Genomic DNA, 24,469 nt, shown 5'->3' on the forward strand with positions numbered 1-24,469 from the left:
GCAGAGGACTCCCAGCAGTGCCCAGACAAATGAGGGGTGGATGCAGAGGCCTCCCATCAGTGGACAGAGACATGGGGGTGTGTACATCATCCTCCCATTAGCAAAACTCCATGGGTGCATGAAGGCATCCACAATGTGCGACTATGTTGATAGTGCCATGACAACACATCACTGACAGCAGTGTCCCACTCCCATGAGGATGGATGTCCTTCCCCCACTGCATGGGTGTGATGACAAATTACACATGCATACCCACCCCTGGCGGTGGCAGCACAATACACATACTGAGATCATGCAACAAGACTGCATCCTCATATTAAACCCCACTCAACTAAGAGAGCCTAAGGGAACACACACGGTCACCCACATTCCAGGACTGATAGGAATGTACAGGTGCTGGGGCTGCCAACAAGTTGTTGCCTCCCATGGAGGGAAAAGGGTGGAGTACCCACAGATACAATGCCCACAATTGTCAGTCAGGTAGGTGCCCAAATACCCTGCAGAACAAGTAACACATGTGTGCTAGGCTGGGAGTACACACATGCATAGTGCGGAAAAGGGACCATGTCCACATTAAGCCATGGCAACATACTCCATACACAAGTACAGTGACTACCAAGGATGGCACAGACGATGCAGGCGGAGACATTGCTGAGCAGGCATGGGCAAAGTTGAAGGGATCCTACACACAGCAAGGAAATGTAGACACAGGTCAGCACACCAATTGGGAAACACCCTGCAGGGAAGAAGTCAGGTGCCACAGAGGAAGGAACACTCCTTGGGACGATGTCACCATACAGTAAGAGCTTACATGACCAAAGATTATTTGCAGAGACCTTGTGAGGGCACGCAGATACCAGGGTCCTCCCCATGAGTAGCACGCTACAACATTTCCCAGACACCTAACACATTATCACCACCCCAACTCAGGGAGCAGCAGCACCAACAGCAATACCAGAAAAGCATTTGTGTGCAAATGAAAAACAAAATGCTTTATTCAGCATAAAAAAAGATTGGATTTGAAATGTACACTATATACAAGGCCCATAGGCCAGTCCATATGCGAATTCCGGGGGGGGGGGGGGACACATTGGGACGCGTCTCCCCTAGCTTGCCTGCACAGTTCAGAGTTCCTTTCCATCCACGGGGGGGGGCATCATGTGGGGGGGAAGGACCAGGCACCGCAGGGACAGGGGGGGCAAGGGTAGGTGTTGTGGGTGCAGGGACGGACGACTCCACCACAGGGGGTGGGGCAGCGCCAAAGGTGGTGGTTAGAATGGCGCTGCACACGGTTGCAAGGTCTCCCAGCGTCTCCCCTGCACCGGAAGGAACCACAGGCCCCAAGGAGGGGGGGGGGTCAGAGGGATGGGTTGCAGCGCTACCGGGGGAGGGTGTGGACAGCGGGGAACTCAACTCTCCTGCCTGGGGACTTCCTCGACCGCTTGCAGGGTGGTGTCACACTGGGTCTGAGGGACAGACTGGCCATGAAGGACTCTTTGTCCGACTGTTGGGCAGGGGAGCAAAGGGGAGTGGTTTTGGAGGAAGTGGGTCATGAGGACTGCGGACTCCCACTGTGGCTGCGTGGCTGTCGTTTGCCCCCCGACCCAGTGGGTGTGCCTACTTCCCCCTGTGTGTGCGTGACTGGAGGTGTGCGCTTGGCCTTCCCTGTTGGTGTGCTGCCTGTGTCTGGTGTGGTGCGTGCATGGGGATGTCTGGGTGTGTTTGGGACCGGCATGGGAGTGGGAAGTGTGGATGGGGCTGGGGTAGGGGGGGACGGAGCGCTGCAGGAGACCCACTGCTGCCGTCAGTGATGAGTCCATGGACCTCAGCAACATCCGTTGGTCAGACATCGCCGCTGACATGCCCTCCATGTACGACACCATCTGTGTCAGCAGTCTGGTGTGGCCATGGAGGACATTGTCTGACCAACCTGCAGCTGCCGCAGGATGTCCACAGACTCGGCATTGATGGCAGCAGGGGAGACAGGGGCAGTGGGTGTGGTGCCTGGCACAAAGGAGACATGTGGTCGCCTAGCACGGACAGAAGGGACCCGAGCAAGTGGGAGGGCGGTGATGGGAATGGAGGGGGCGGCGAGAGATGTACTGCTGCTTTCAGCTGTGGGAGCAGCCTCCGCCCCCTCTGGGAGCTCAGCCTCGGACCCGTCAGCGTCATAGTCGGTGTTGGGACTGGACAGGTCCTCCGCCTGACTCCCCTCGCCCTCCATGCCACTTGCTGCGCCAGACTCACCACCACTGGTGGCACCGGTGCTGGATCCCTCCTCCACGTCCGTGCCGGTGTCTCCCTCGGTGTCCCCCGACGATGCTGTGGGCAAGGTGAAGAGACAGGAAATAATCAGACACCTGTATACATATGACACATGAGTCCAAACTACATAGGTCACAGTGCATAGCATGAAAAGCATCATGAGTAACATCTACAATACTACGCACATATGTAGGCCCTGCACTACACAGTTGGTTGACCCACCATGCCACTTTGAAACAATGGAGAGCATGACACAACAGCAAATAACTTGATATCGAATTATACAGAGAAGCTAGTGTCTGTGGACAGTCGAGCACAGCAACTGGACCACACACCGTTGCCAAAAGTGGATGAGCAGGAACCATGTCTTTTAACTTTTGACACATGCTGCAAAGCACAAACATTAAACCCTGCACAACATGACTGGGTCAATACTTGTTGAGTGTTTGTTCCGATTATCATCACACACAGGCCAGACCTGGCAAGGAGACATAAGCTTTGGACAGGTAGGCCTTGCCCGCACAAACTCCCCCCTACCTGAGACAATGTGATTGAGACAGAGGAAGGACTTACACCTCTTAATCAGGGATCACATAAATGGGCTCCATTAAATCCTAATTGCATTCTAAATACCCCTCGTGGGGCTGACCACACATATTATTGACAAACAACCATCATCAGATAGTTGTACCGAGAAACACAGGCACTGGCCAGTGTGAGGATGCACAAGCCACATTGGGTCACCCTGTACAGTGTACACATGTAGCACACGTTACGTAAATACAAATGAGGCCAGGGTACAATGCCACAGAGGCCAACCTATGCTGAAGACACTGAGAATGTCCACAGTGTTGGATGACACACATGATTCCTAGGAAAAGGTGTCTCAGGGGACTGTAGTGGCCACACTGCTCCATGGTCCTGGATAGATCTGACTGCAACAGGAGCAACTGTCCCCGCACTATGCATATCTCCCCCTCATGCACATCATGTCTGAGGCCACAACATCAGTCATGCATGCTGCAAGGCAGTTCATTTTAAGCCTCACACTCCTATGTTGAGACTCTGCATCAGTGCCAACAATCATGGACCCCCAAATGACTGAACTGGACAGGGCACAGGCAAGGTCCCAACACATGTCACAGACCACCCCCACACATGATGCTGCAAGCATTGGGCACTTGGATTAACTGCCAGCCTAGATTGCCTTGTGCAAGAGTGACTACACACAGACCAGGGAACACATGTCAAGGGGAAGGGAGGAAGAACAGGACCGGTTGACTTTGGGGAACAGGATATGCACTGCACATATAAACCCTGGCAGTGTATCCAGGCGACTGAGCACTTCCAAAAGCTGGTGACACACAACAAACACACATGTACCTACCCCCTTCCTGCTGCTGCTTCTCCTGTAACCGCCTATCCAAGTCAGGGAAGACCACCGCCAGGACACACTTCATTTGGTGGGTCAGGCACTGGAGCCCGCAGTTCTTGCCCTCTGGTGAGTCCCCCAGCAGGACCCGGGTGATCCTCCTGGTCCAGCACCGGATATCCTGCCAGCGTTTCCTCACCTGGGCCAGGCGCCGACTGCGACCCTCCACCGACCTCACGGCCCTGACGGCCCGCTTCCAAATCTCCCCCTTGGCATAGGCGGCTACCTGTGAGGATGACAAAGTGAGACAACAGCAATACACCTGCTCCATGTCACAGAGACACACATTAGAACAATTGGGCTTGTTTGAACAGGGCATAGTATGCAGCCAACTCATTGCACCTTTGTCATAGGGACATTATCCTATGGGGAAGGCCAAATGCACTACGTGACATTTAAAGTACACAGGTGGCATGAGGGGTGCGACAGAATCAATGATCATGGCTCACACTGTGCATCACAAGCTACACCAGTATTATGCACAGCACCTCAAAGCAGTCACATGCCCCAGGCCACTGACGCAACCTCAGCGGAGTACACAGACACACACAGGCACAGGACAATCCACTGCCATTGGCAACTGCGGGTACACACATCACTCTGCACATATGCCACTTGACTGGGGGGAGTCACAGGTGTGGGGCTAGCTCAGCACGTCAGACACACAGCACGGCTCCCTGCTCACATCAGATGGGTAGCGCATATGCATCCTCCATGCAGCTGGGGTGCAACACTCCACATACACACTCACCCACATGACAGGGGACTTACACACACACCAATGTCCAGGGGCCGTACACATCATTTGGACACTATCACCACAGGTACACTCAACTCACACACATCTGTGGGTACAGTCACCTGTCACACTGGGGGGAGCACAGAAACACATCAGGACTATGGAAACAACATTCCCAAGAGGATTAGCCAGGCTGAATGTGGCATGCACCATGCAGTGATTGTCACAGTAAGCACAATGCAAGTGAGGAGTGCAGATATGAACCACATCAGGCTCTGCATGGGAGACATAAGGCATTCCCCCCCTGGGACCCACCATGAACAACATTGCATGTCTGTCACACCTGGACACAATGCCAGAAGTGAAAGACACAAAAAAGGGGCACAGTCACAGCTAGTGGAGTCAGCACTCACCTGCTCCCCTGGTCTCCCATACAGGCAGGGGTACTGTGGGAGGATGACGTCCAGCAACGCCTCATTCTCCTCTTGGGTGAAAGGCTGGGCCCTCTCCACAGACCTGGACATGGTGCCAGAGGAATCACAAGCAGCAGGAGTGGTGTGGAAAGAAAGGTTGTGCAGGCAAGTGCTCTCTCATGGGTCCTGGCTGCCTTATAGTGGAGAAGTGTGGCTCAATGATTAGAGCGGCAGACCCTGATGCTGAGGTCCAGCCTGGGACCAGGGTTCAATTCCCCGCCTCGGCGGGTCTTGGGCTCAAAAATTCCACGGACCTGATAATTCTCGCCTCGGTGCCTATTCCAATCATGGAGTCCCACTCTGCAACTCTGGGCAATAGCTTGCTTAATCTCCACAACGGCCCCCACAATGCTAAGGATGCCTGGCATCCACCTTGGGGGTGCCCAGGAGTGGACGCCTCACAGGGAAAGCCAGGATGGGTTCCACAGCGGTATTCGTACAAGCGCCTTGAGACCCTTGCGGGTGAGTAGTGCGCTATACAAGTATCAATTAACATTTACATTTACATTACATTTATATCTCCCTTGCTGGGCTGTTTCATTTACAGGAGTACAGAGTGATTGGTCAATCTCATTTGCATCCTACGTTTCCTCCAATCCCTTTACACCTACCCCAGTGAGGGCCTTTGCATGGTTCAAAATTTGAGCATGATGTCAAGTCAACAACCACTTTGCAACATAGTATATTGTCTCAAACCGACTTTTGCTGGCCACCTGATGAAAAATTTTGAACTGGAAACCCAGTCTCCATGACAACCAGCATGCATTTAGGCCCTTATACTTGTCCCTCATGTGTCCCCGATGTAATTTCACTATCCACACACAGGTACGGTGCGTTCCACATGTACCCCTAGGGCACCACTACTCCAGTGATACGGTCCGTACATGCGTGTGTAGGGCCCATATCACTTTGGTAGTGTTGCCGTAGGCGTACGCCATTGTGATATGGGCCGTGCACGCGTGTGTAGGGCCCGTATCTCTATGGTGTACGCCTACGCCAACACTACCCTAGTGCTACGGGCCGTACCCGCGTGTGTAGGGCCCGTAGCACTATGGTAGTGTTGCTGTAGGCGTACGCCATTGTGCTACGGGCCGTACATACGCAGGTACGAGCCGTATCTCTATGGCGTACGCCAACACTACCCTAGTGCTACGGGCCGTACCCGCGTGTGTAGGGCCCGTAGCACTATGATAGTGTTGCCGTAGGTGTACGCCATAGTGCTACGGGCCGTACATACGCGGGTATGAGCTGTATCTCTATGGCGTACGCCTACGCCAACACTACCCTAGTGCTACGGGCCGTACCCGTGTGTGTAGAGCCCGTAGCACTATGGTAGTGTTGCCGTAGGCATATGCCATAGAGATACGGGCCGTACAAACGCGGGTACGAGCCGTATCTCTATGGCGTACGCCTACGCCAACACTACCCTTGTGCTACGGGCCGTAACCGCGTGTGTAGGGCCCGTAGCACTATGGTAGTGTTGCCGCAGGCGTACTCCATAGTGCTACGGGCCGTACATACGTGGGTATGAGCCGTATCTCTATGGCGTATGCCTATGCCAACACTACCCTAGTGCTACGGGCCGTACCCACGTGTGTAGGGCCTGTAGCACTATGGTAGTGTTGCCGTAGGCGTACGCCATAGTGCTACGGGCCATACATACGTGGGTATGAGCCGTGTGTATGGTGCGTTTCACAGCTTACACTGGTGATAGGAGGCGCATAGGAAAGGAATGGAGGTGTATGACTCGCACAAGGATGGACATCAAGTCATTGTCAGTGCAGTGCATCATGTGTAGGGCCTAGGTGTGTCAGGCAGTGAGCTGGCACATGTCTCCTCATGTTTTAACCCAATAGTTGTGTGATGACCTGTGTACACATGTCATGTGTGATGGGGCACCATGTGGCGCACTTCCCCTTCACACCTTTTACATGTGTGCATGTATTTCAAACTTGTCAAGCACTGCATCACTGGCATGGCACAGTCCCCAACACCTGCAAATGTCCACTGATGCCAGGTACACGGATGATGACACCTGACATCTCACTACCAGCATGCCACGATGTGACTATGTCATGTGTGTGTCATGTGTTCCCATGATCTTGCTGTTGGTGTTCTGTCAACGGCATCTGCTGTAGCTGCATCCAACATGTGTCTGTGTGTAGATGCCCATGTCACACTATTACGCACACCAGGACACATGTGGAATAACACGTGACGTGTGTCTGTATGCATCTAACAGGGACTTGCGAGCTTAGGACATATCTGCGTAGTCTTAATGTCTGTGTGATCATATTTGACATGTACCCCTTCATGGCAAGGTGTGTGGTCTGTCCTTTCTCCATGACATGTGACCTGTGCGTCTAGCTTGCCGGCAGCTGTCTGTATGAGATGACATCCTTCAAATGCACATATGTGGATGTATGTCACTCCTCTAATGTGTCTGGCTGTTCACTCACACAGGCCCACAGCTACTTTCATGGCATGTCATGTAGACCTTGACAATCCATGTTTGTAGCTGGCTCTTGGTAGGAGTATCACCTGGCTGGCATACGTGTGCAGGATGTATTGCACAGACCAGACTCTGTATGTGGCATATGTGTATTAGCTCTTGAACATGGGCTCAGTTCATTGACATTGGTGTAGTAATGTACTCAAACTTCGTTATTCCTTCCAATTTTCTGCAGGGCACCGCCTCTCCCCCGACCAATGCCAGACTTGGCTGCCATGAGGGAACGTGACTGCATACGCCGCTACAGATTCCCCCAACGGTTAATTGTGGACCTGACAAACAGGCTGGCACCACACCTCCAACCGCGACACAGTTATCCGACTGCACTGACCCCCAAGATGAAGGTGATGTCAGCCCTACATTTCTTTGCCACCGGTACGTTTCAATTGACCATAGCTGATGTGAGTGGCATGTCTCAGACCATGTTCAGCCGTGTCCTGCATGATGTTTTAGAAGCCATGTTGGAGCACCTGGATGAATTCATCCATTTTCCAACTCGTGAGCAGTTGACAGGTATCAAGGGTGAGTTCTATGCCCTGGGAGGGATGCCCCATGTAATTGGGTCCATTGATGGGACACATGTGGCTTTGATACCACCACAGGCACAGGAGGTAGCCTTCCGTAACCGTAAACATTACCACTCCATTAATGCCCTTGTGGTGTGTCTTGCTAACATGGTGATTTCCCATGTCTGTGCACGATTTCCAGGGTCAGCACACAATGCCTACATCATGAGGCGTAGCAGGGTGCCATAAATGATGCTGCAGCTGCACAACGAACGAGCATGTCTTGTTGGTGAGTAGACTCTGTTTGTCCAGTATTCTGCGGTATCTTAGTATGTGACGGCATCTCCTGACCCACTTCTTTACATGATGTTTCCATGTAGGGGACTCTGGCTTAGGCCTGGGCTAAATTTCCGTTCCGCTCGTGGAAATTGCGATAATTTGACATTTTCGCGTTCCGCGGAGAGCGCGAAAATTTCAAAATTTCCGCATTCCACAGCTTAGCGATAATTTGTTTCTTGCTCGCGCTGTAAAATAATACATTCTCACGCACGTGCGATCGCCTTACCTGAATCCCCGCGTTCGCAGACAAGTTTTCCCGATCCGGTCGCGTTCTCCACGAGATGTTGGATTCTTGGTAGCCATTTGCGCTGTCTCGCGACAGTTCGCGCCCGCAGTAATGTCATTGGTCGCGCGATCACGTCTTTCTTTTCGCGATCATGCACCACGAGAAGAGTGAAAACAAGATGGCCGCGCCCGCGAGCAACCGCATGGGTAAGTTGGCGAGCAGCGACCACGCAGAAAATACCGCAAACGGGCGGGAAAAAAACTTCCGCATCTTTGCGATATTTCCGCGTGTTTGTGGAGATTTTTAACATTTTCGCGATAATTTGCGAAAGTCACTTTCGCATATTTCGCCCACCCCTACTCTGGCTATCCCAACATGCCATGGCTGGTGACGCCTCTCCGCAACCCGAGAACAGCTGCAGATCACCGTTACAACAACGCCCATGGGCAGACCAGGCGAGTGATTGAGAGGACATTTGGCCTCCTGAAGAGCCGATTCCGGTGCCTCCACAAGACCGGCGGGTCCCTCCCATATGCACCGGTGAAGGTCTGCAAAATATTCCGCGTGTGCTGCATGCTGCACAACATGGCAGTGGAGAAAGCTGTGCCACTCATCCTGGATCCCGATGAGCAGGAACATCCACCCGTGGAGGATGACGGCCCTGGTCATGAGGCAAGTGAGGAGGAGGAGGAGGAGGAGGAGGAGGAGGACATCCGGAGTCAGCTCATATGCAACTTCTTCTCATAATGGCGAGTCCCTGGGTCTGAGTGTGCACGCTTTGAGCCATGTGTGGCATGTGTTGCAATATGCGTGTCCAGCTGACTGTATGCTAAGTGACTTTGAGGTGTGTGCTGATGTGTCACTCGAGTGCGGATGTCATTCCACACATTTTAGCTGACTCACTCAATTGACAACTGGCATGGTGTCAACCTTATTCATGTAGAGTACATTACCATGCATGCGGATGACTATGTTTTTCCTGACTTTTTGTGTGTCTCTCATCCCCAGGTAGTTGCGCATGCTGTCTGCTCGTGGCATCGTTGTGCTCCTGCTATTCCTCATGAGTAATGCAACGTGTGCTGAATCAGCGTTACATGCACGGACATGGTGAAAATTCTCCTTTGGGTAAGGATTGCAGCAGGGCTTTTTGGGTGTGGTAGTTGTTTGTAATGTGTGGGCACTGCTCCTGTGCAGGTTATGTTACTATGCACACATGTCGACTCACCATGGGGCACATGACATGTGGCATGACTCACATGAATTGATAGTCACACTTCGTGACAGTCATCTGTTATGGGATTGTGGTTTGTGATGAAGGCATCAATGTGTGTACAACTTCCCTCTGAAACATACGGGAGGCTACGGGTGGACATATTGCGGGACATCCCCATATGATGCTCAATGGAGAATTGCAGCCTCTCCGTGTGCAGCAGGGGATGTTTGGCTCAACCCCTTCACTTGTGTGCCAGTACAATGGATTTACAGCATCTGTGGTGCAAAGGGAGTGCCCTGTGTAGGTCCCACATGTTCATCCAATAGACCTGTGAGTCTGTTAATGTTGATGCTTTTGCATAGGTGTGAGCCTGAGTAATAAAGGTGTTCCTCAGCCTCCAAGGTGCCTCATCTCTGTCAATGCAGGTCTCTTGCCACTGTGCATGCGGCATCTCTGGCATGGTTGTCAAGGATTGTGCATATGAGTCTATGTGTAGATTATCAACCTGCATGCTGTTCTTCATGTATTTGGTTCTCAATTGTGCATAATGTCCATGGCTGTGTATGTGTTTTGGCATGTTAGTCCCCCCCACGGGCCGTCAAAACCTTCTGGGGTGTGTTTCCTCTGCGCAGCTCGGCCTTCAGTTTCATGATCCGATGTCAGTCATCTTTGGTGATTGTGCATCCTTTGTCTCTGGGTGTGCAATTGCAAACCGGTATCTCCTTCCTTGACATACACCTGTTGCAGTAGTCTTTTCTGACATCCTAGTCTTTGTGTGGATATTGAGGCATAATTCCCAGGACATGCCGCCTGCTGTTGCAGCCACTGCAGCAAGGGCACACGTAGTTTCCAGATTTGGCAACACACACACATCAAAGGTGCTCCTCCCTTCCTCCCTCAACACATTCCTTTGGCTGTCTTCGGCTTGTCTGTGCCACAGTTGTGGCCACGCGGTACCAAAGGCTGGACCGTACGCACATGCAACGTGCACATTGCACGACCCTCAGGTCCTTGCATGACCCACATCACACTACAGTGTGATGTTGCGGCCACCCTCCAAGCAAGGTCCATCCACACATCTCCCGCCTGCTCTCAGGCATGCACTGAGCGCACACACAAAACCTTTGCATGATGAGTGTGCAACTCCGACTGCCTACACAGCGCTGCCACGCCTTCCAGGACCTGTCACACCCACCAGGTCATGTCCCTCCTGCTCCCCACCGGATCTGTACCCCTGCAAGGCCATGGGAGTGGGACTCAAGGCTTCGGCATGTAGTATGCTTTCGTCGTGAGGCACATGGCACAGGTATCATCTTTCAGCGTGTCAATCTACAATGTGTCCAGGACCCCCCTATCCACCATCACATGCGCACACGACCTCATCATCAACTCGTATGCCATTGACAGCCAGGCGCTCCTCACCCTCACCAAGGACGCAGACATTTCCAGTTCCAATATTCAAGATTGCCTGGGATCCATAGATGAATGGCAGAACAGCAGCCACCTGAGGCTGGACTTGTACAGGACTGAGGTCAACATCTGAGGATTGTCCCCTTACAGCTGGCTCAACTGCTTGTGTCCCACCCACAGAAGCCCTGCACAGGCACCCAGTGTCCACGCACACAAGATGTTGTGCATCATGGATTGCTTGCTCTAATTTGCAATGGTAATCACCAGCATATGTACCTCACACTGCAACACCCTCAGCATTATGCACATGATCCCCAGATAGATCCACTCCAAGGTAAGACGGACCATCCCCCAGGTCCACGGCAACATACGTGTCAAATACTGCCCTGCCCTTTACGGAGCAGCCACATCCAAAATCCAGGGACACTTGTCCACATCCAGGCTGCATCTGCACACCTCAGGTGATGTGTCTGTCCCCTCATGGTGCATGCTGGCATGACAGTGTGTGTGAGTTCCTGTGCTGGGTATGTGAGCTAGTGGAGTTGTTGTTTGAGTGTACAGTGGTCACAGGAGGGCCTTGTGCTGCCTACTGCAGGGCCAAGTGTCAGCTACCTTGTCATTACTTTGCCAGTCCCTGTGCATTGGGCATGGTGCATGGGTATGTACCTAGGCCATATGGGCTGTGGGCATTGGTGTCTGGTTCTGAGTTGCACAATGTGTTGTGTGAGCCCCACCCTCCCAGCATCCCGGACATCCAGTCTTGGGTTTGTGGTTGGTGTGGCTTGGGACATGGTATTGCCTTTATTTGTGAATGGGGCATGGAGACGTTAGTGGCATGAGCGTGGTTTTTAGGGTGCGGTTGTGTGCGGTGAGGGCTTGGGGGTAGGTGAGTGCATTTGTTGTAGTTGGGGTGTGGATGCCATTCCCCTCATGTTACGTGAGTTGTTTGTGTACTCACCAGGCTCTGTGACTCCTTTGACTCCGTGTACTCCCACCGGCGGAAGCGTGGCCATCACCTTCTCCTCCCAGGGATGGTAATGTACGGGTCTGCGGGGCAGCCCACCTCCAGTGATGTTACTCTGGGCGTATTCCTCGTTCATTTTCCTTTTGACTGCCCTGCGCAGATCGTACCACCTGGCTTGGCATTCATGCCTGGTCCTTCGGATGGGCGCAACAGCATTCCCCTTATCGACGATCCTCTGCCACAGGCTGGTTTTTTGGGCTATGCTGGTCTGTCTGACCAATGTTCCAAACAGCTGTGGCTCGACTCTGATGACTTCGTTGACAAGGAGCTCCGGCTCCGCCGTTGTGAACTTTGGATTCTTGTCAGTGGGCATGGTGTGGGGTGTGGGTGTGGATGGTTGTGGGTGTGTGGTGTGAATGTGATGGTGTGTGTGTGAAGGTGAAGAGGGGGTGTTTGTGAAGGAGGTTGTGTGAAGGTGTGTAAGTGAAGGTGTAGTTAAGGTGTGAGTAAGGTGCAGTTGTTTGTCTGTGGTGTCTGTGAGCAGTGGATCTGTTGCAATGGCTCATGGGTTGTGTGTGTGGGCCCTTTTTATTGGTCCATTTGTGGGTGTGGCTGTGTTTGAATTTGTGGTGGGTGTGTTATAAGAGGTGGTTGTGATTTGGTCCTCTGTTGGCCTGTTTGGATGTGGCAGGTCAGTCATAGAGATGTATTTTGTCATGTTGACGTGTTTTGTGGTGTTGTGCGAGTCAAATTGACCCTCCTTGTGCTGTTTTACAGTGTCCTGGTTCTGTACGAGTCTTTTTCGCGTAGGTACGGTCCGTACATACGCAATGCTGGGTGAGGGTGCTGGGGTACGGTGTTGGGGTACGATGCGTACAGGTGCGGGGCTGTGCTACGGTGTTAGGGTGCGGCGCGTACAGGTGCGGGCTGTGCTACGGTGTTGGGGTACGGTGCGTACAGGTGCAGGCTGTGCTATGGTGTTGGGGTATGGTGCATACAGGTGCGGGGCTGTGCTACGGTGTTGGGGTGTGACGCGTACAGGTGCGGGCTGTGCTACGGTGTTGGGGTACGGTGCGTACAGGTACGGGGCTGGGCTACGGTGTTGGGGTATGGTGCGTACAGGTGCGGGGCTGTGCTACGGTGTTGGGGTATGGTGCGTACAGGTACGGGGCTGGGCTACAGTTTTGGGGTATGGTGCATACAGGTACGGAGCTGGGCTACGGCGTTGGGGTATGGTGCGTACAGGTACGGGCTGTGCTACGGTGTTGGGGTACGGTGCGTACAGGTACCGGGCTGGGCTACGGTGTTGGGGTACAGTGCGTACAGGTGCGGGCGGTGCTACGTTGTTGGGGTACGGTGCTGAGGGGGGATACGGTACTGACATAAGGGGGTACGGTGCTGACATGTGCGGGGTGAGGGGGGCTGTACGACTCGTATTCGGGCACAAGTTTACCCATGTACATTTAGGCTACAGCGTTCGCTCCGTACGGGGCCTTTTACATGCGGTTGTGTATTCGGACAAGCGGTACGGATCGTACTTGCGCGCTCGGACTTCTGTTTTACGATTTGCACGTAAAATTGTCCGGCTCCCTATCGGACACTGTTCCCGACGCTATTCGGACGTAAAAATTTATGGCTCCCTCTCGGACCATTTTCCTGATGCAATTTGTATGTATTTTTCACGTATGAATCGTACTTCGCAGTTTGTACGGTACTTGTACGATTCGTACGTAAAAAAATACGGATACGAGTCGGACGGTAATTTTTTTTAACAGATCGGAATCGGCACCAAAATGTTGTTTTTATCACAGGCACCTGAATTGGATTTTTTGTCATTTTGCACCTCAAGAGACGATGTGTCAGGGGATATTTTCCACCAATGCGTGTGCTGTTGTTATTCAGCATCCATCTTTACACACAAAATAAACATTACCTTTGAAATTAACTGACCTGGACTGGTTGTTAGTGTCTTAAGTTGGGTGAGGTAAAGAAGGTATTTAGTGCTAGAGTTGTCCTCTACATTCGAGCAAAATGCAGATTGAGATTGTTAGTGCCACTGGCTTGGGAAATTGTATCACCTATATGAAAAAGTGAGAGTGGGAATGGGAGAAAAGATTTTATAGATTGCTGGGATCATAAACCCTCCTTATGCTACTTTCCTTTTTAAAAATACTTGCTTGGCCACTGAGATTTCAGAATGTGCTTGGTTTATAGGAGATGGAAGCAAATCCAATGTGCAAGGAGAACAATGGAAGGCTAAATCCAACCTCTCATTAGACACTTGGAGCTAAGCCGTAATTCCACAAATGGGAAAGATAATTTTCAGGTCTAGTTCACAGCTGTATTTTGACCCTTCTTTACTAGGGAAACAGCCACCTGGACCAAACCTTCTTTAATGTCCTGTTCCAGGTTAGTTCCACAAATGGGAAAGATAGTTTTCAAATCTAGTTCACAGCTGTATTTTGACCCTTCTTTACTAGGGAAACAGCCACCTGGACCAAACCTTCTTTAATGTCCTGTCCCAGGTGAGTTCGTATCACATGGATCCCTCAATACATTTCACTTAGTTGCAAAAAATCCAGGATTGAAAGTCCTTGGCCAATCAGAAGGTATTGGCACCAATTATGTAAACTCTCTCTGTTGTCTTGGATCTCCTAAGCTATAGACCCTAAAACTAGTAAGTGACCAAGTGCATTTAGCAAGGCAAGGCTAACTGAGAAAGGTACTATGGCTAGAAACCCAGAACAAAGCAATACAGCACATAACACCCAAAAATCATTGTCAATCATGTCCTTTTCTTGTTGAAAAGGAAAAGTTCTATAATCCACAGACAACTAATTTCTATATACAAGCTTATAAATGCATACAAATGCCAGATGGAAAAAAAACAATTGGAACCCCTTATAAAGGGACCTAACACCCTATGGGGCCGATTCCAATGCTCCATTGGTCGGAGCCATTCTGACTGCATTGGAATCGGATGTTTAGATTCATTTCCAACTGACCCATTTTGATGGGGTCGGTAAGAAAGGAATCTGAACCGGATTTCCGAATGACTTGCAACAGGCTCGGAGAGCCCGTCTGCCATTCTGAAATTCTCCATCAATCCATCAGGCGGCTCTATCCGGCCGAAGGATTATGATGAAGGATTCCCACAGCATTTCAATGCCGGCCTTTTCGACACAGAAAGGCTGTGGGAATCCCACTTTGGGGGCCCGCAGCAGGCCCCCATGGCTGCAAGGTCACCAGATAGCAGCCTAGGTAGCACCTATGGTGCACCCCATTGATCACTGCATGCGGTGGCAGGCACCTTGAGGTCTCTGCCATCGGGTGCAGGGATGTACTGCACCTCAGCGCTTTACCATGAGAGCATGCATTCCGTTTGGAATGCATGCTCCCATGGTAAAGAATATGAGTGTGACTGAACAGTGTTCGGTCGCATCTTACTTCCTGGGTTGGGACCTACGACAGGAGGTCATTCGATCCCAGTTACCAACCGATGTCGGATGGACTTCAGTCCGTATGACATCAGAATCACCATGTGTGTGTGTGTGGGGCAAAGGGATAGGAGAGGCAAAACATAAAACCTAGAATAAAGCCTGATAAGCGCAACTAACCTACGTTACACCAGACTAGACTCTGTAGCCCCTTGGCACCTTTACCAGTTTATCAGTTAATAGGCCCTAAATATTAAAACCACAGTAACCCTAGATGTGCTTACTGCCAATTATGCAAGGATAAACTTTTATAATAATCCAGACTTACTAGCTTGATCAAAGAATGTTCACTGATCAAAATAATAGATATTTCAACATTCATGAATATGACAGAACACATCTATTTTGCACAATTCTGAATGGCTTTGACACAAATTCATCATAAATAATATTTAGGCAGCAATAAACATTTCAATAAAATATCATATTTCTATTTTATAAAAGTTCCCATTTACATTTTTCACCAAGCTGCCAAAACACATCTCAGAACCCTAAACAAAAAGGGTTCAACACTCCCAGTGCAAGATACCAACTCAGTCCTGGGAGCATGTTGCAGGACTCCCATCCCTTCTCCCAACACTTCCCCTAGCACACTCAGGGTTTAATTTATTTCTCTTTATGTCAGGATTCCTGCCATAGCTCACCTGTCTTGACTATCACAATATACCGGCATGACTCATTTAATTCCTCCCAACACTTATGAATGAACAAATGTCTTGCACCCAGACTTTTGACCATATTACATGCTGTTGATAATAGTTAGCTGCAGCTGGTGTTCTCGGGTTTGCTTGAAAAGGCTTAATAGCTTTTAGAAATGTTTTACTATGCATATCCAAGGTCAGGTTTCAGACACCACAGAAACATCCCAACAATCCCCCAGAATAAGCATCAAGCTATTGGCATAGATGACCTCATTATGAACCTTCCGGAAGATAGCCCTCATCAAATTAATCTCCTGTTCCTTGCTATAAGCAAATGCTACCTTTTTGAACATTCTCAAACACCTTCTAGAAGACAACCTCATCAAATTAATCATCTGCACCTGTTCCTTGCTATAAGCAATTAGAACGCAACCTATGTGAACATTCAAAACCAGTTTCTAGAAGACAGCCTCATTAAATTAATCATCTTCACCTGGTCCTTGCTATAAGTAATTAGAACTCAACCTTTGTAGACATTCTAAAGCACCTTCTAATGGCAGCCTCTTCAAGTTAATTATCTGCAACTGTTCCTTGTTACAAACAATTAGAATGTGACCTTTATGAACATTCTAAAGCAGTCTTATTTAAAGGCGGTCCACACTCCTCTGAGTATACGATCCACAGCATCTTTGATTCTACACGCTCTCTCTAACCTAACCCCCTTCCACCTGGGATTTGCCACCTGAGCAGAGTCTCCTCTTGTAAACTGAGGTCAAGTATTTGGAGGATTCAGGAACTTGCATTAATACCCTATTGAAATCATCTGGGATCCAGGTAGGTGGCTTATGGCAGTATTTGAGGGTTGCTGCTCTTTGCAACTGCTCCTGGCTGTTCCTAAAGACAATCGGGATGTGGGTGTTCCCTGACTCTTAAGGAACACCACTGATAAAGTATGCAAATTTGGAACTCTGAGTTTAGGGACTTTTGGGATGTTTTACCCGTCCTGCTTTTGCTTTTTTTGAGTGCAGTGTGTAAATATCTATTACATATATTAATAATATATTATTTAAATGCAAATGCTTGTAATGTCTGTTTGAACAAAGATGGTGCTGATTAGTTAAAAGCTTCTGTTTCTTGCTGGCCTCAAGGTTTCTTGATGTACTTGCTTGTTGTTTATTTATTCAGCTGCCCTGCCATCTAATTAAAGGCCTCAGTTTCCTATCCCAGTCTCCTGCCAGGGATAGCCTTCTAGGCTCCAGATTAACACTTGCATTAAAGGCTATAAATAATGTTTTAGAACACAGTCCTCTGCTTGGCTTTCTCAGCCCATCTTGAGAGAAAACCTTGTTTGCACTGTCCATGGGTTACGTTCCAAATTATAGGGCAACCCAATAATCCCTTAAGAGACTTGGTAAAAATATGCAAATGGACAGCAACTCCTGAAGAAGTAATTTTACAAGTAGTCACTCAGTTAGTGGATTGGTAAGGATAATATCCAATCCTGCAATCAAATTAACAATACATTCAGTTATGACATTAGTTGTTCATTTAGAGACAAATTATACTGGTTATGTACAACAAAATTGGTAGTGGTGTATATCTGGGTCGCACATCTAACAATAATTTATATATTTACAGGGCTAGTACATTATGATATAAAAAATGTTTTGGGGGAGATACTCAAGTAACTTATGGTGCCACTCAGGATCGTTAACACCCCACTACCATAAGTGCAAAAAGACACTGGAACCTGAAGTGTCCCAGTGTACCAAACTACCACCAAACTACCACTGAATGAATCCCGGCACTCTAGAGTGCCGGAATTCATTCAGTATAAATTATACTGGGTGTACTTCTTGCACATAACCAAACATTTGTATTTGTTTGGAAATAATCCAGATTAATTTGGGGTCAAAACAGCATCTACAAGCTGTCTCAACAAATCATAGAAATATCATAAAGTCCAAGTTGTAACCTTTAACAGTGATGGCAACCACTCAACAAAATTATAATTATTTGTGCAAACCTCTCAAAATCCTTTCCTTGTGGGTGGGTTTTAAAGTCCATTCAAAAACATTTGTAGTGGTCAGTATGTGTTTTCAAACTCAGTCTTCTGCTTGACTTTGTAAATGCATCTTAAGGGAGAGCTATGTTTACTATCAGTGCATTCCTTGGATTCTGAGCCCCCTGCCCATGACTAGAATAACCTAGGCATCTTCTCTGGAAGCTGGGGGCCAGGCATCCCTTCCATCCATTCCAGACAGCTTCAGATAATCTTGAACCTAGAACCTAGTTGATAAGCCTTCCCTGCCATGCTCCCATAGGACACACTAGCAATTTGGGTTTGAATAAAAAAGTGTTGGCTAAAGGAAAAGGACTAGATGTGCAATGTAAAACAATGTAAAGGACAGATAAGAATTTCGGAATCATCAGAGCAGAGGCTAAAGAGCCCTTCACATGAACTGAAATAATTTACAGTAATTCTTGATCGGTATACTTCATTAAGAACTTGTACTGCAGTCTGATTATTAAGCATTCATGTATGGTTGTCATTACTGTGTTCATGATGCAGAGTACCTTTCCTGACTGAAGGAATGTGCATTGCCACTGGAACTTGAGGGGTCCTGTTTGGAAGGATAAACACCCACCCGCCATTCGGTTTACAGGAGCTCCAAAGTACATTAGAACTCTCATTCTCTCTCTCTCCATTTTACCCCCATGCCCCCATGATTAGTCACCAATATCAGTCATCTCTTCTAATGCTAAGGATTAACCTCAAGGAGAAGTGGTGGAAGACTTCCCTTAGACAGAAGTCCTGGGAAATCAGATGAGTGGCTCTTGACGTGACATGGGGTGCTCTGCCACCCTGAGTGTGTTTGGTGCAGTTACCATGCCATAAATCTTTTATTCCATTTTTGATTTCAATTTTAAAAATAAAGTTGATGTGCCCACAATAACTGCATGCTGGTGGGGTACCTGGACACATTCAAGAGATGGTGTTCGCTCAGCTACATGGCCTTTTTAATCCATATCATGGTGCTGGGCAGCTAATATGCGTCATTCTCATCTCCTTGTGTTCTTTCTCTACAGAAAAAAGAACAGTCAGAAAGCACCCTTTTATTTTAGAGGACTACCTAATTCAGGTGCAGGAGCTGTCCTGAAGAAAACCATCCACCACCTCTAATGACAGGCACGATGGCTGGGGAGACCCAATGACTCACAGGTTCTATGGATGCATTTTACAGACCCCTCTTGAGATCTTATCATTGTTGGTGGTACTCCAGACCTGGAATAATGCAACCAAGTTAAGGGTTTTAGTGAGTAGGAAGTAGTGGCGCCCTGCAGATAAGCGTATGAAGAGTCATTGTGGATATATGAGTATGGTGCTAAACAGGAAGGGGAAACCCTATATAACACCTTGAATGTGTAGGAAGAGAACCTACAACAACACAATACAAAAATAATCCTGTGCACACATACAAGTTCAAATGCATAGATGCAAAATAATACACCAATGATAAATTGAGAAAACTGAAGTAGAGCTGTGCATTCTTTATTCTGTAAGAGACACGCAACCAGCCGACACGTGTTTCGTCGGGGTATAGTGACCCACGACTTTTCAGGGCTGGGAACAAAACAAACAAATAAAATACACATCATGTACAAGGTCACAATGGATGAGAAAACATAAAACCACCACTCATGTCGCACCACTGTGATGCGGAAAATCAACACCACCTGGGAAAGAAACCCTACATTACAACAGAAAACAAACTAACAGTCCAATTATTAAAAGAACGCCATCGGTACACATTTCACTTGTGTTGCTGGATACATATATCACGCAATTCCAAAATTATGACGGAATATCCCCCTATCGTGAAATATCAAGCGACAGCCTAATCCCCAGAAACCAAGGGGAACACGTGAACAGAAAAGAGAAATTCAGACCGAGAAAATCACCCGGTATGTGAAATGATGACAATATAGGTGATGAAAGGAAAAGAGAAGGAAGATGACAAGACAGCGAACGACAAATAATACAACCGGAAAAAATGCAAAAGAAAGGAAAAGAAATATAACTCAATAAAGAAAAAGCAAACCAAAACCATAAAAAAGTACCTAAATGAAGTTGCTACAGTACAATGAGATCTGGAGACAAAGGAAGAAAACAGTATCATATCACAGTGAGTCACGCACGAAAACCTAAATCAGGCACAACCACAAGCTAAGGATAAATACCAAGTTATCTTACCCCAGGACCGGTGATAATTCCAACCCGGCTGGGTACAGACAGAGTCAGCACGGCAGGATAAAGGGGCAGATAATTCGAACTACGAACAAGTAGAAAAACAAAAAAGGGAGTATATCTGTCAATATTCACCATAGACCGGTGTATAATGGAAATGGTCCAATTGAGCCAAATCGTGTATAGGAAATCACGCTCACCTAATTCAAAATCCAAAGTACTTATGCCGTCAGTAAAGCGAAGAAAAAATCATCCATGGTGCCTAGAGAGGGTGTAAATACGTGGTGTGAAAGCCAAGAAACAATGGAAAGGAAAATGACCACTGACCTCAAAGGAAAATAAGTGGTACTCCAGACCTGTGCCACTTTTGGAAATACCACATGAGTGATATTGATCCTACCAGATATCCCAGGTACTGTTATGTGCTCCTGGTGGTGCACTGGAGCCAACAGGAGCAAGATTCTAGGGCTACCTGACCCCCTAACAGATGAAGAGAAGTGCTCATAGATTTTCTGCAGCCTGAACGCCTGTCAATCCATGTTAGTGTCCTGACTTGGGGTCTTCCTTGCAGCACCCTACATTCCTCATGGCAGACTCTACCTGTCTGAACTTTAAAAGCATTCAGGTGTTGAAGCCCTTGTAGGGCGGCAGAGAGTTCTACCGTATGAGAGTTGCCTATCAAATTTAGTGTTGCCACATAGTCCCTCCACCTACAACTGGTACTTCCAGGGATTGACTACCTGGTTGTCCAATCGATTGCAATATATTTGAGGAGGAAACAAAGATGGTGGCACAGAGTGAAATTGCAGCACACCTCTTATCTGAGCCAAGGTCTACCCTCATGGGTCTTATTTCTTCCCTTTTCAAAGAAACTTCTTGTGGTGGCCAGAGGCAAAGTCCTGCCCCCTTTTATTCCATTTAGACACATACTGCAACTACCTGCCAGGGAGATGTTGCTAATCAGAATGTGGAAATTTTACCCAAGTCATATTGTTTCAAGGGATTTTGATCCACCTAATGACCAGCATTGAATTAGGGGCATATTTACTAATATGTCACGCAATGCAGTTCAGCAATGGATGTTGAGGCATTGCGTTGTGTGAAAAGGAGAGAGCGTATTTACAAAGATCTGGCACAGCTCACCTTTCCCCTAGTGTTGGTGCACTTGTGGCTGCCTAGCACCAATACAGTCACCCTTGCACCATTCCAAAAGGGTGCCTGCATTGTGGGCAGGATTGTTTTTGATCAGGAAGGCATACATTGAAGGAATGAATTATAAGGCCACAAGTCACAATAAATTGACCATGGGTCACATCTGTGGCAATTCTACTTGTGATGACAAGGTGAGCCACGCAAAAGATGGACTTTAGGCTGTAAGGTTTGTGTACCGCAGTGTGAACTAAATCGGCAGGCAGGCTATGGATGTGAGGGTGTATACATTGACTATACATAATCCCAAATCATTGTGAAGTGACCCACCTTGTAATTCTTGGATTGAATACAGTGTGATGCGGTTTGAGGAGATGCCTTGATGTAGGACACTGCGATTCCACAAGCCGAGGAGTGCCCGCCGTGAGTCATAGTTGTTAACAAGCAAGGCCGTGAGTGAGACTGGGCAAGATCGGGAGCATCCGGGAGAAACAGAGCTGCGGACTATTCGAAGGGTACAGCATGGATAAAGTACAGATAAGGTGCCCGGGAGCCAGTGAGCCCTCGAACCTCAGAAACAATGGGGTCTAGTGAACATGACTCCTACCCATGTGGACAGTGTGGTTGCCGACGCCGGGTGGCTCTTGGCACTGCTAGTCACTGTAAGCGCTGTTATTGCTGTCACAGGTTGTTGCCAGTGGGACAGTAACAGTAAGTAAAAAGCAGAGGCAAAGTGTACTGACAGATAGGCAATTATTGCTAATTGTTCCCTGACTAGAAAACTAATATTCCTCTAATAACCTTCCGAAATTGAAAAACTCTATCCGTCAAAAGAAGTCTCAGTTGTCTTATTTGTATTCTCACCCCTAATTTTGACTTTTTTTTCAAAGCGTGTTTGTAAAGAGGAAGCAAAATGGGAGATAGCCACTGGCATGGATCAAGTAGACGACGCACCCTTAGACTTACTTGGAGCTTCTTCTAAGGCTAAGGCAGCCCCAACTGGTCAAAGTTTGTCCCTTTCCACAAAGTCCAGTCCACCTGGTAAACAGCTCTATGTAGTAAAAGTAGTGGAAAAGGTTAAAGCTGGGGCAACATCCAGGGTAAATATCCCTTGTGGTGACCTTGAGAAGAGTCCTGTGAATGCTGAAATACTGGTTTCTGTTCCATATATCAAAAAATCAGTAGTAGAGTGGATCACTGGTCCTGGGAAACCAGGGTATTGCATGGTTAGTACTTTGTACTGTTTAAGAAACCCTCATTCACGTTTGGTTAAGGATCGAGATTAGCGGTATATCTTGATTCTCCGCTGGATTTGGTATTAACGTGATCGCATAATCATTGGGTTAATCCAATGCTTCCTCCACCCAGAGGCTTTTACCACTGGTAATCACAGTAGTGATCGTGAATAAAAAAGGTGAAGTGATTGTGGTGAAGAAAAAAGTTGTTTAAAAAAATCTCGTAAAGCCAGTAGATTTCCTTATTAGTACTGGATTCGGGATAGGTAAAAAAGTTTTCTAGTTGTGCACGTATCCGACTTATTATGGTCAAGTGCACTTTTTAAAAAAATTGTGTCCAAAAAAGGTCGACATGTTTCAGCCCTCGTCAGCCCCTAGGGGTCAAGTGGGCTTTCTTCAGGACCTGGTGCAAAACAGAGTGGCCTTAACTACAGGCACCCTTGTGGATGTGCAGGAAAATTATTTCCTTATTGGTTGCACATTCGATCTAAAAGGTTCGTGAGGGGGGGGAAAGAAAGAAAGAAGGAAAACATTGTGAATCCATTCAATATATATGCAATCATAAAATGGCAAAACTTTTTGTGAGTGAGACCCCCTAGGTGGGGAAACACTTGGTATGGCAAAGTTCGTCCCTCCTTTACATGCAAGAAACAGACCCTATTCACAATCCATTTTGTCATATTCCCAGAGGGGTGATAAACCAAATCTCCAGGCATCTCCTCATCTGTTCCATATAGTCATAATGAGCTGATCTTAGTAAATGGCTTGGCTGGTTGATTTGAAGTCCTATCCAGATACATCTTTTAGCTCCTCATTATGGTCACGTCATGATGTCCCTTCAGTCTTGCAAAACGTATCTCATATGGAGAACGTTTCTGAGCCCTATGTTGATGCACATGTTGGGGACCTTGGCACGTCGGAGGACTTTATCCTGCCAGACATAGCTGTGTTAACAAGAATTGGCTGAGGTATGCATGTTTGAAGTTGCCTTCTGTTTCTGGGGTGAACTTGGGCCTGGTCCCGCAGTGTTTGCCCGGTCGACCCTTCACTGCCTGCTTTGTATAGTATTGCACGTTCTCTGAGGGTCTTTTTGATGAACTCGATGAACTCAATGAATTGTGAATCGTATGTGTCCTCAGGGGGATAAGTGATTGTGCAGGCATTTCATTTGGAAGAGGAAGGGGTATGCAGGGGAAATGTCTCATCAGATAATATATTTTGTATTGAGAACATGTGTTCCTCGATTTTATCTTTGTTGGACAGATTGGTCACTAATTCTGATCATGTGCTGGATGTGTTGTCTCCAAATCTGATAGTGGTATCAGCGGTTTCTTAGGGGTGGGTTGGTTTGTTGTTGGATAAAAGTATTTTAGGTTGGTCAGGGGGTGTGGGTTGATGTCTGTTATAGGTAAAAAAAAATACAAAAATAAAACATTTTAAATATTTAGAAAAAATAACCAAAAAATATATGATTGATTTGGTTTCATGTATAGGTACTTGATGTTTAGGTGTAGTTTCTGTTGTCCTGTGTTACAATTTGACTTAAGGGGGTTGATATTTATAATGTTGTGCTAAGTGTGTAGGTGAGGTTAAGCTAAGTTAAGGTAGTTTCAAATTTT

The sequence above is a fragment of the Triturus cristatus genome, chromosome 3_2, assembly GCF_964204655.1.
Source record: "Triturus cristatus chromosome 3_2, aTriCri1.1, whole genome shotgun sequence".
Classification (NCBI taxonomy): Eukaryota; Metazoa; Chordata; class Amphibia; order Caudata; family Salamandridae; genus Triturus; species Triturus cristatus.